At 32.4% G+C, this 13,909-nt stretch overlaps 1 protein-coding gene across 1 annotated transcript in view; it reads left to right on the forward strand.

Annotated features, from left to right (window-relative positions):
* Ankrd31 (ankyrin repeat domain 31) overlaps positions 1-13,909 on the forward strand; it is a 163,656-nt gene that overhangs the window by 100,749 nt on the left and 48,998 nt on the right. The window lies entirely within an intron of this gene.

Consider the following 13,909-nt stretch of genomic DNA (forward strand, 5'->3'; position numbering starts at 1 on the left):
TTACCTGTCTCTTGATATTTTTAAGAGCCTTGTGACTTTAATCTTGTAAAAGTGTTCCTACTGCTTTCAGCCAAAGTGTAGTCATGTGAAGGAATAGTATCATCAAATTTATGATTTACAGATATGAGATGTGAACTAATGATTAAGAATGAGATGATAGTAAGTAGGTTTATGTTCATTGTGACTTTTTTTGACCAAAATAAACTTTTTGGCCTTTAAGATATTTAAAGTTAAAAATAATACACAAATTCTTAAGGCTGTGTGGTTCTGAAATGGAAGAAAGCAAACAGAAAGACTCAATGAAGTGACAAACTTACTACTTAATACAGGGAAAAGGCCACTTAGTTTGAAACCACTTAAATATAGATCAGAATTTCTTAGTGGGAAAATCAGGTTTTTGGACATTATTCTGAAAAATGGCATCTTAAAAAAAAGTTAATTCTCATATTTTTGTTGGGGGTCACCAACATCATCCCTACATGTAGAGGCATGTTAGAAGTATTAGTACAAAAAGACCAGGACGAACGCAGACTTCACAAATCAGTTCAGCACTTTATTCAGGAATGAAGTTTCACACAGGAGCAGGAGATGCAGGGACGAAATGACGCCATGGTGGGAACCACTTTCATGGTGGAAAATGAGCCCCCAAACAAAGAAAGGACCTGGGCTTATATAGATATTCTGAGAGGTGGTCTAGTGAGCATATCAACTTTCTTTGGGCACCTGGGAATTTGGAGTTTGTTCTATCATCAGTGAAGGAGTCAGTTTTAGTGCTTAGGAATTTAGGATTTGTTTTATGGGGCAAAATGGGAGGGAGTCTAGGGTCAGTGGTCAGTTTCTGGAATTTATTATACTGGACTTGATGGAAGGGCTGGGGTCAGTGGTTGGTATCTGGAAAGGATTTGTTTGCAGAAGGGTTAATGCTTTGGCCACTTTGCAGAGACTGCCCTTCCAGGTTTGATGGACACCTTTTCTGCAGGGTTTGTTTTATCACCAGGAAAGAATGTATTGGGAAAGGTTCAATGATCTCAATGTATGACTTTCCTTCTCACTCCCATTTCCCCGGGTCTCACTACTTTGGGGCTTTGTTATTTTCCATATCTAATAAGAAGGACTTCTAGAACTTGTATATAGTTGTTCTTATGGCTAAGATTTGTAACAGCAATGCAGTAAGAATACATATTTGGGTTATAAGAGAAAATGACGAATGGAATATGGAATATCTATGTGAAAGCTTTCTTATGCACTCCTTTGTAAGGGATCACACAGAGCTTACTCCCCACAGCAGTGAAAATGTAGGAATATGTATGCAGTATTTCTGGCCATGAAAGTCCATGAGAGACTCAACATCCAAGAATTTAACTGTAGGCAAGCTGTGCTTGCTTACCAGGTAGCAAAATTCCAGACTCCCAGAAGCATATACCACATTGTTGTGTAAATAGTTTAAACATAGTGAGCTACTGTTAGGCAGTTTTATATTAGTGGTATGGTACTGCTTACCAGTCAAGTTCATTGATGGCAGCTAACAACCAACCTTGAAAGTGACCTGCTGCGTTAACACATTTCTGAACATTACTTACTGACAGTTCCTGACTTAACAGTTTGACTTTATGATGGTAAAAAAGCAACAGAAAACCATATTCAGATTTTGAATTTTGGTCCTTTCTTGGTGTAGCAGTATGTATTATGATATATTGTCTTGATGCTGGGTAGCCACATTTCCCTTTACATAATCACAATAGTAAACAATAATACTTTTTAGTGGACTATGTTGCTATGATGTTTGGTAAATTAAGTGTATTAAAGGCATTTTAATTATACTATTTTCAACTTAATTATATATTGGGATGTATAACCCATCATAATTCAATTTAGTTCTAATTAAAACATACTAATTTCTAAAACAGCTTAATTGCTGTTATAAAATGTTTCAGGCCTGATTTTTTTTTTTTTTTGGCAAAATTGTATGATAGCACCTATGACATTCTTATAGTTATTTTTTTTTCTTTTTTGGGGGAGTACCAAGGATTGAACTCAGGGGCACTCAACCACTTAGCCACATCCCAGCCTGATTTTGTATTTTATTTAGAGACAGAGTCTCACTACTGAGTTGTTTCAGGCCTCGCTAAATTGCTGAGTCTGGCTTTGAACTCATGATCCTTCTGTCTCAGCCTCCCAAGCCACTGAGATTACAGGTGTGTGCCACTGCACCCAGCCCTTATAGTTAATTTTTGCATTATGGTCTCAAGAAAAATTTATTTTCAAAATTTTAAGAACAATCATAAGTTTTTTTTTTCTAGGTCATTTATTAGTTCTTTCATATTCAAACCCTTGTAATTTTGCTTTTGTTAAGCTGTCAGTTTCTTACTCATCAGTGTCTTTATGGTGCTTCAGACACTTATCCAACATTATTTTAATGTATGACTGGAGAAAAATCCAATATCTTTCCTTTTTTTACTTTGAAATCAACTTGAAGTATATTTTCATTTTATTTTTGACTATTTACAAAGTCAGTAACCAGTAGTAAACAAGTCAGGAGAAAGATATTGACATAGTATATGGAATAGATACCATGTAATAAGCAAAAAGAGATGTTCTATTTGGGTCAGTTTTATAGGTGGTCTTACTTAGTGAGAGTTTTCCTATTTTTAAAGACTCTGTCTTTCCTCACAGCAATTTGGTGATTTCAGGGAACTGAATAATGATTACTCAGATATAGAGGATCTTCTGTAAAAAAAAATGAACATTAGCAACAGAAAATTAACCACAGGAGATATCAAAAGGGAAGCTTAGTGTAATGGATAAAACACTGAAATAATATTGGAAAACTTATATTCTAAACCTAATTCTACTGCTTGAGAAAGATATTTTTTTCTTTATTCCTGAAACAAAGAATTTGATTAAGTACTATAGCCACTTTATACACATGTAGTTATTTAAGTTCCTTAAATTTTCACCCACATTTCTCTCTTTTTCTTCTTCCTCCCCCTTAACCTTCTATCCCCTTCCACATCTTCACTGATCTACTATTTTCATTGGATTCCCCATTTTTCCCCCTTACTTTGTTCTAGTCTTGCATATGAAAAAACATTTTCAGCCTTTGACTTTGTGAGTTTGGCTTATTTCAATAAAGCATGATGTTCTCTAGTTTCATCCATTTGCCAGCAAATGCCATAATTTCATTCTTTTTTTATGGCTGAGTAAAATTTCATTGTATGTATATACCATATTATCCATTCATCTGTTAACAGGTACCTGGGCCAGTTCCATAACTTGGCTATTATGTATTGCACTGGTACAAACATTGATGTACTTTTATCACTACAGTATGCGGATTTTACTTCTTTTGGATAAATACCAAGGAATGGGACAACTGGATCATATGATGGTTCCATTTTACATTGCTTTTCAAACTGGTTATACTAATTTGCAGTCCCATCAACAAGCTATGAGTGTACCTTTTTCCCCACATTCTTGGCAGCATTTATTATAATTTGTATTCTTGATAGTATCTTTCTAATTGGAGTGAGATGAACTCTCAATGTAGTTTAGATTTGAATTTCTCTGATCACTAATCATATTGAACATTTTTTCATATATTTGTTGGCTGTTTGTATTTCTTCTTTGAGAAGTATCCATTTAGTTCTTTTTGCCCATTTACTTATTACATTATTTGGGAGGGTTTTTTTTTTTACTTATTATATTCTTAATATTATCTCCTACTAAAGGAGTTACTGTCAAAGAAAATGAACCCTAACATTATGTATAACTATAATGTACTAATGAAAACATTAAAAATTGCTTAAAATTAATTAAAATTAAAAATCTGTTCTTTAGCTGCATAGCCACATTTCAAGTGCATAACACCTACATGGGGTAAGTGATGGCTATATTGGATAATATGGAATATTTTCATTGTCACAGAAGATTCTATAGGACAGTTCTGATCTGGAGCAGAGTTTAGCATATATTCTGTAAAAGATGAGATATACACATTTTTTATTTTCTGGATTACATAGTCTGTTGCAGCTATTCAACGGCTGTTGTAGTTCATAAGCAGCCATAGATAATATGTAAATGAATGTGGCTCTGCCAAAATAAAACTTTTTTACCAAATCAGGCATTTGGCTCCCAAACTATACTTTGTTGATCCTTAATCTAGAGGTTCATCTATGTCTCTTCACCTAAATTTATGCTTTTATCAACAAATGTTCAAGGATTCCAATTTCTCTATATCCTTTATTTTTTAAAGAGTTTTTCTTTTTCTTTTTTTTTTTTGTTTTGTTTTTGTAGTGTGGAGAATTCTAGGTTGACAAGTTTCCAACTATGCTATCCTCAATATAAAGACATAGGGACAAGAGGGAGAAATTCAGAACAAAGCAAGCCAATATATATAATATGATATAATCAAACTTTGCTTTTGGAGTAACTTTCTGTGTCTGCATCTTATTTATATTAATTAATTCATTAATATGTAATGTTGGGGATTGAACCCATGGCCTCACATATACTAGACCAGGGCTCTACTACTGAGCTAACTTTGCAGCCCTTTATTACTTTTATTTTAAGGAGAGATACTATATTTGAAAAAACAAACAGTGGTATTTTAATTCTCTTGACATTGATGTATTGCCAGCATCTTTCCTCGTATCTTTATTAACTCCATACATATGACAGTTGTTCTATCATTGACTTGTTTGTTCTGACTTTCTCCATCTTGTCCCTATTACTTTATAGTGAGGTAGGATAGCATTGTTGTAAACTTGTCAACCTAAAATTCTACACCCTATCAAAAAATCTTTTAAAAATAAAGGATATGGAGAAATTGGAACCTTGTACATTGCTGATAAAAGCATAAATGATGCAGCTTTTGTGGAAAACATTTTCAAAATGTTAAACATAAAGTTACCATATAAACCAATAGTTCTCCTCCTAAATATCTACACATGAGAACTGAAAACATATGTTCCCATAAAACTTGTACATGAACGTACATAGTGATATATAAGAGCCAGCAAGTAAAAACAACTCAAATGTCTATCAGTTGATGAATGAATGTATAAAAAAATGGTGTCCTTTTTTGGCATTAGGGATTGAATCCAGGGGTGCTTAACCACTGGGACACATCCCCAATCCTTTTTATTTTATATATGTATTTATAAGAAAGTTTTTATTTTTAAAAGAGTTTTTAAACCTTGAAAACATTGTGCTAAGTGAAAAGCCAGATGTAAAAGATCACATACTATATGATTCTGTTTATATGTAGGATCTATAATAAGCAAATCTATATAGACAGAGACTAGATTATTGTTTGCCAGGGGGAAGGAAGAGAAGGAAATGAATGAATACTAGAGGATATGGAGTTTCTTTGGGGGGGGGGGAATTGTTCTAGAATTAGAAAGTGGTGATAGTTACACAACCTGTGAACATACTAAAATTCACTGAATTATATGCTGTAAGAGATTGAAATTCATGGTATGTGAATTATCTTAATTTTTTAAAAATGAAGATGGAATACAGACCTTTTTAGACCAGCAGGAGCTAAGAGAATTTATTGACAAATGAGTGCATTAAAATATTAAAATAAATTCTGCAGGCAGAAGGAAGAGTACTAGAAAAAAATTTAGATTCATAAAAGAATAAAATATGTGGGTTAAAAAGTACTTTCCTTATTTTATTAAAAGAAATTTGGTTACTTAAAATAAAAATAATATTGCATTGTGGAGCTTAATTATTTAATTAAAACAAAAAATAAGAGTAACACAAAGACATGAATGGGAGAAATGAAAAGTATTCTGTTGTAAGATTCTTAAAATACACACAAAATGGTTTATTCTTATCTTAAAATAGATATGGTAACTGAAATATATATTTTGAAAATCCTGGAGCAATCACATAAAAATAATAAAGGTATAGATCAGACAATAGAGATAAAATATCCAATTCAAAAGAAGTAGAGAAAATAGGCAAAATAAACAGCAGGCCCCTCCTCTTCAAATTTTCATTGATCTCCAAGTTAACAAAGATGAAAGTTGATTCTTTGAAGAGATTAACAAAATTCATAAGCCTTTAGTCAGATTTTAAATAAGGTCAAGCTGAGGACTGAGCCATTAACACATGTTAGAGAGACATTTCAGAGCCTAACTATAACATTGCTCCAGTTAAAAGGCAGACATTGTCAGGTAGACAGAGAAGCAAGACAAAATTAAATGCAGTTTACAGGAAGCTCACTTTGTTAAATATAAAGACATAGAGAAGTTAAAAGTAAAATTAAGGGAAAAGATACACAAACAATAATAAAAATGAAAAATATCTCTGGTAATTTAAGACAAAGTGATTTTCAAAGTTCTGTAGTATTGCCAAAGATAAAGAGAAACATTTCATAATAATAAGGGAGTAATTCAGCAGGAAGACCTATCAGTTTAAAAATGTGTACACACAAAATTAAATTTCAAATACATGAAGAAAATGCTGATAGAATTGAAAATAAAATAAATTCATAATCATACCTGGAGATTTCAGTTATTTCAGAGAGTAATGGAAAAAGTATACACTCTGATTATAGAAGTTTTGAACAGCATTAGTAACCAGTATATCTCTGACATTTGTTGAAGATGCCAATAACAATAGTATACTCTTTCAAGTATTCACAGACCACTGACCAACATAGACATATTCAGGGCCATAAAACAAGTTTCAATAAATTTAAGAAACTTGAAATCATACAAAATACTTCTGTAACCAAAGTGGTATGCAAATATTAATCAATAAACAAAAAAATGTCTGTAAAATTTCCAAATGCAAAGAAATTTAAATATAAACTTCTTAATAACTAATAGTTCCCAAAAGAAATCTTAAGGAAAAATCAGAAAATATTTTAAACTGAATTAAAATAACAAAATATAAAAAAGCATAAAAATTATGAATGCAGCTAAAGCAATAAGTACTTTGATGGAAATGTAAAACTTAAACTGCCTTTTTTTAATTAAAAAAGATACAAAGTAAGTGATCTAGATTCCATTTTAATATGCTTAAAAAAACAAAAAGACAAAGTAAATAGAACAGAAATCAATGAAATATAAAATAGATATAGTTAACAAAGATGAAAATTGATTCTTTGAAAAGATTTACAAAATTCATAAGCCTTTAGTCAGATTTTAAAGAAGACACACATTACTTAAAATAGAAATCAAGGGATATTACTAAATTATGCAGTATTAAAGAGTTAATAAAGGGCTATTATTATAACTTACGCTAATAAATTGGACAACTTAACTTAAAGATGGATAACTTTCTTGAAAGAAACTAACAAAATTTGCTCACAAAGAAAGAATTCTTGTGACCCTCTGTAAAAGAAAATGAATTTATAGTTTTAAAACCTTTCTACAAATTCCACGTTCAAGTGGCTTCACTGATAAATTTCACCAAATACTTGAGGAAGAAACAAAAGCAGGTCTAATATAAACTCTTCCAGAAAAGTAAAAAGGATACATTTCACAACTGATTTTACAAGGCTAGTATTATTTTAATACCAAGACCAGGAGAAGGCATTATAAGTAAACAAAACTACAGACTAATATACCTTAAGAACATACTTGCAAAAATTGTTAAAATATTAATAAGTTGAATCCAGCAATATTTACAAATATAACATGATTACTTGGAGTTTATCTTAGAATATAAGATTAGTTTAAAAATAAATAAACCTGTTATCAACACACACACAAAGATTAGTTTAATATTGGCAATCAATGGAATTTTTGAAATTAAGTAAGTAAAATACAGAATTATATTATCATTTCAATACACACAGAAAAGGCATTTGAAAAAAAATTACTTGTGATTGAAACAAAGAAGCTCTCTGCAAACCTAGAAAAGCGAACTTCCTCAATCTAGTAAAGAGCACCTTCAAAAAACCACAGGGTTAATAATGAAAAACTGAATTTTTTTTCTTAATATTAGAAATATGACAAATATGTCTGTATTTATCCCTTCTAATCATTATACTGAAGGTTTTACCCAGTATAATAACAGAAGAAAAAGGGCAGGGGCTGGGGGAGGTGCAAGGAGAATGTACATCCAGTTTGGCAAGAAAAAAAGTGAAGCTGTTGTTATTTCATATAACATGACAAAAACTGGAAAAAAAATAAAATAAAATAACATGACATGACAAAAACTGTTTCATATGAAATTTTGCAAAAGAACCACAAGAACTAGTAAGTGATTCTAACAAGAATTCATTGTATTTTTATATACCAAGAGTGAACGATTAAAAATTGAAATTTTAAAAATACCATTTATAGTTATATCAAAAATATTGGAAGCTTGGGGATAAAATTTATGAAATGTCTTAAAACCTTTATACTGTAATGAGAGAAATTAAAGAAGACTTAAATAAATGAAAGATACATACCATGTTCATGGCTTGAAAAACTAAAAAATATATTGCTAGCATGTCAGTTTCACCCAAATTCTTCTAGAGATTCAATGCAAATTTGATCAAAATCCCAACAGGAATTTTTGTAGAAATTGATAATGTAATTCTAGAATTTATATGAAAATCAGGAGAACTTAAAAACAACTGAGGCAGTTTTGAAAAAGAACAATATTAAAAAATTAACACTGCCTCTAGTGTGCATAGATACTCTGTAGCTAGAGCAATGAAGAAGTAGTGACTTACATAATAAGTTAGACTAGGTTTTCTCAACCTTGGCACTACTGACATTTGGGCCTGGATACTTTTTTTGTTGTGAAGTACTGTCCTATAATTTAGCAGCATCTCTGATCTCTACTTACTAGATGTCAACAACACTTCCAACCCTCATTTGTGACCCTCAGAAACATCTCCAGACATTGCTGAATGTGTCCTAGAGGACAAAATCATCACCCTTTATGAACCACTGAGTTTTATATATAGAACAATTAAACAGAATAAAGCATCTAGAAACAGACCCACAAATACATGGTCAATTGATTTTTGACAGTAGTACAAAGGCAGGTTCAATAGATGGAAGGACAAAGGATACTCTTTCAACAAATGGAATTAAGATGTTTAGATTTCCATTTGCAAAAAAAAATGGAGCACTTTTTACTGCATATAAAAATTAATTTAAAAGCATAGACCTAAATGAAATAGTTAAAATAATCTCCTAAAAGAAAACTTGATGATTTTGAGGTAGGAAAAATTCCTGAAATAGGGTATAAGAGGCATGAACTTAGATAATAAAATTAAAAAATTTCTTCAAAGACATTATTAAAATAAAAGGTCAAATCTCTCAGATTGGAAGAAAACATCTCCTAAATCATGTATCTGGTAAATAATTTGTATCTAGAATGTATGAAGAATTCTTTGAACTCAATAATATGACCAACAACCCAATAAAAACTGGGCAAGAGATTTCAATAGCCACTTTATCCAAGAAAGTATATGAATGGCAAATAAGGCTTAGAAAGATGATTCATTTGTCAGATACCTTTATATACCAACTGGAATGGCTAAAATTAAAATGCTTGACAATACCAAATACTACAGAGTTATTTAAGTCTTACAGAGTACTAGTACAAGTACAAAATGGTATACTTGAGAAAACAGTTTGGTAAATTTTTATTACATTATTTTTTTAATTTTAGTTTTAGGTGGACACAATATCTTTATTTTATTTTTATGTGGTGCTGAGAATCGAACCCAGTGCTTCATGCATGCTAGGCGAGCATGCTACCACTTGAGCCACATTCCCAGCCCCTTATTACATTATTAAATCACTTACTAGATTAGAGATGTCATTCAGTAATACAGGGCTTGTCTGGCATGTGTGAGGCCTTGGCTTGGATCCAGAGCATCACAAAGAAAATACGAACTTACTGTATGAATTATTTGTCCACTCCTAGATATTTACCCAAGAGAATGAAAACTTTTTGTCCATGCAAATACTTGCACCAGAATGTTTCGGCTTTATTCATAATAGCCCAAATTGGAAATAATCTCCAATGTCTGTCTATTGTAAATGAATAATTAAATTGTTAAAAGGAACAAATTTTTGATTCTCATATCAACGTGGGTGAATCTCAAAAACAGGTTAAGTCAAAGACCAGACACTGCATGATTGCATTCGTAAGGAATTCTGCAAATGGCAAAATTTAAAGTGATAGAAGTAGATCACAGGTTGCCTGGGGCCAAAGGGTTGTAGGGGGAATTCTGCAGGGAATAGAGGGATTTTTTGGGCATCTGAAATGTTTTCAGTCATGATTGTGGTAATGATCACTTCAGGAAGGCTGATTACTTTAAAAAAAAAAAACAGTTGAAGGGCCTATTTTTTGATCACCTAATCTTTGCTAAACTTTTTGGCCCTTAGGCCCACCTTATCATTTTACTGTAACTCTCTCCTAACTGTAGCTTTACCATTTCCTATTTAGTGCCTTGCTGTCCTGTTGCTGTTCTAGACTTTTTCCTATTAATAAGTATTATTGAAAAAAAGCTGTTTAGGGTCACAGTCTCTCTGAGTTGATTTTTGTGTTTTCCAAACTAAGATATTAAAACAAATCCTTATGAATATATTAGAGGCGGGACCTAGAGAAGCCTTCATCCTAACACATTGGCAGAATAGTTATTATTAATATGGCCTAAGTTTCAAGAGTCTAGACAAGCTTCCTTTTCTGAAAACAAACTCCCCTTCCCCCATTTAGTGCTATAAATAATTTTTTTCAGATTAAGGCCTGGATTTCTAGTGTCCTGAATTAATCTCTGGGAATGATATGAGAAATCTATTTAAATATTTTTAAATAGTTCCACAATTTACATTATTGAAGAGTCAGACTTAGAAACTGCTGGATTGAGGTATTGCTGATCCTATCATTTAAAAATAAGTAGGTAAAATTTCCCTTCTACACCTTTATTTACACTTAATTGAGGTGCTATTGCAAATCTAATCAAATATCTTTGCCAGGGATCTGTATGTCTTTACTACAGGTACTTTTCAGATCTCTAAAGGAAAAATGAGATATTAGAGAATTAGTTTTTTTAAGATCCCACTATGTGCCAGATACTTTATAAGGACTTACATTTAATCCTCATAAGTGATTTTAAAAAGAGATTCAGAGATTTTAAGCAGCTTGCTTAAGGACACAGCTAGTAAGTAGCAGGAGTTATATATGTTTGACTTTAAAATAAGGGTGTTTCCCTTTAAGCTCTGTTACTTCTAGACAAACACAACAAATAAGGACTATATTTAGTCATTTCTGCTGACTCATTTGCTCCTACATTTCTCTGCCTCTCCATCCATGGACAGGAGCAGAAAGATAAAAATCTATTAGCACATAAGATGTCTTCATTTTAACAAAATCCTGAACCTTTTTTCCTAGTCATAAGTTTTTCATGTAGTTTGAGTCACTTTTTTGCCTCATACAAGTGGGGTTACTCACCAATTTCTGCTAATTGATTTATACCATAATCTAATTTGCAACCATTCTTAATTTTGATTTCACATTTGCATGCAAGTGACTAAATCTACACAGCATCTATACCTATGCTATTCTATGAGGTAACTGTGAGCTAATTTTGCTATGTAAACTTGAATTAAATAAAATTCAAAATACATTTCTTTAGTGACATTAGCCACATTTTATATCCTGCAGTGAGCCACATGTGACTAATAGCTACTCTATTGAACAGAGCAGATATAAAACATTTCTTTATTATAGAAAATTCTTTGGGGCAGAACTGATCTAGAAGTGGGCCTACCTCTATTAACTTTTTATAACAATGAAGTCAGCATTTTGTATTTTCTTTCTTTCTTTCTTTTTTGAATATGCAATTATTCATTTCTTTTTCTCACTTAAGAAAATTAGAGGTAGGCAGTCTAGAACTGATAAAGAGGTTTAATGGTATCATCAAAACTCTATCTTTCATGTTTGTTGCTTTATAGTCACAAGATGGCTACACAGTTCCTGAGATCACATACTCATCTAAGATAGGAAGAAAGATGAAGAGTTGGTCCCAATTGTTTCTGTTTTTTAAACTAAGAATGGAAAAGTTTTCTTGAAGTCACTCATAGGTGCAGGAAAGACTGTGAAAGCATGTTTTTAGATTTTCTAGCCTTTATAAAGGAAGATAACAAAGGAGAAGGGGCTTGGGGATGGATGTTGGGTCAAATAATGTCACAACACTGGAGTCAACCGGATAAAGATTTATGATAAAGATTCACTAACCTAAGTATTATGGTTTAGATGTCATGTCCTCCAAAAGCTCACATGTGAGACAATGCAAAAGGGTTTGGAGGAGAAATGACCAGATTATAGCTTTAACCTAATCAGTGAATTGATCCCTGATGGGATTAACTGGGTGATGACTGGAGGGGGGTGTGGTATGGCTGGAGGAAGTGGTTCATTGGGGGCACGGCTGTGGGGTATATATTTTCTTTGTTTTGTTTTGTTTTTAAATTCAACCTGAATTTATTTCTCTTTTATTTTACATTACGAGAATTTTAAACATGTACAGTGTAATAAACCCCATGTATGTCATTTTGCTTCAACAAGTATCAATTTATGAACAATCTTGTTTCATTGTACCCAATCCTGATTCTTTCTCCTCTCGCATATTATTTACCAGACTTTATCTTTAAATATCATAGCAAACCTCCCTCTAAAGACTCTTTAAAAAAAATTCTAACCATAATTCCATTGTCACACCAAAAACAACAGTTTCATATATATATGTGAGAGAGAGAAAGATAGAGAGTTGTAGATGAATACACAGTATCTTTATTTATTTCTATGTGGTGCTAAGGATCAAGCCCAGTGCCTCACACATGTAAAATAAGCACTTTACCACTGAGCTACAGCCCTAGCAGTAACAGCAGTTTCTTTCTTTCTTTTTTTTATAGTCTTTCTTTTTTTCCAGTAATATATTTTTTAATTCTAATTTGTTATACATAATGGAAGAATGCAATTCATTCCATATTACACATATAGAGCACAATTTTTCAAGTCACTGTACACAACATATTTTCACACTATTCGTGCCTTCATACATGTACTTAGGGAAATGATGTCTAACTCGTTCTACCATCATCTCTACCCCCTTACCCCCTCCTTTTCCCTACCTCCCCTTTGTCCTATCTAAAGTTCCTCTATTCCTCCCATGCTCCCCCCAGGCACATTATAAATCAGCATCCACATATCAAAGAAAACATTTGGCCTTTGGTTTTGGGGGATTGGCTTACTTCACTTAGCATTATATTCTTCAACTTCATCCATTTACCTGCAAATACCATGATTTTATTCTCTTTTAATTCTGAGTAATGTTCCACTGTGTGTATGTACACCAAAGTTTCCCTATCTATCTACTGAAGGGCTTCTAGGTTGGTTCCATAATTTAGCTATTGTGAATTGTGCTGCTATAAACATTGATATGGCTGTGTCTCTGTAGTATACTGTTTTTAAATCCTTTGGATATAGACTGAGGAGTGCAATAGCTGGTTCAAATGGTAGTTCCATTCCAATTTTCCAAGGAATCTCCATACTGCTTTCCAGATTGGCTGCACCAGTTTGTAGTCCCACCAGCGATGTGCCTTTTTTCTTACATCCTGGCCAACACTAATTGTTGTTTGTATTCTTAATAGCTGCCATTCTGACTGGAGTGAGATGAAATCTTAAGAGTAGTTTTAATTTTCATTTCTCTAATTGCTAGAGATGTTGAACATTTTTTCATGTTTGTTGATTAATTGCATATCATCTTCTGAGAAATGTCTGTTAAATTCCTTGTCCCATTTATTGAGTGCTTTATATATCCTAGATTAGTGCTCTACCTGATGTGCTTGTGGTAAAGATTTGCTCCCATTCTGTAGGCTCTCTGTTCACCTTGCTGATTGTTTCTTTTGCTGAGAAGCAGCTTTTTAGTTTGAATCCATCTCAT

The sequence above is a fragment of the Ictidomys tridecemlineatus genome, chromosome 1 (genome assembly GCF_052094955.1).
Source record: "Ictidomys tridecemlineatus isolate mIctTri1 chromosome 1, mIctTri1.hap1, whole genome shotgun sequence".
NCBI classification, from domain to species: domain Eukaryota; kingdom Metazoa; phylum Chordata; class Mammalia; order Rodentia; family Sciuridae; genus Ictidomys; species Ictidomys tridecemlineatus.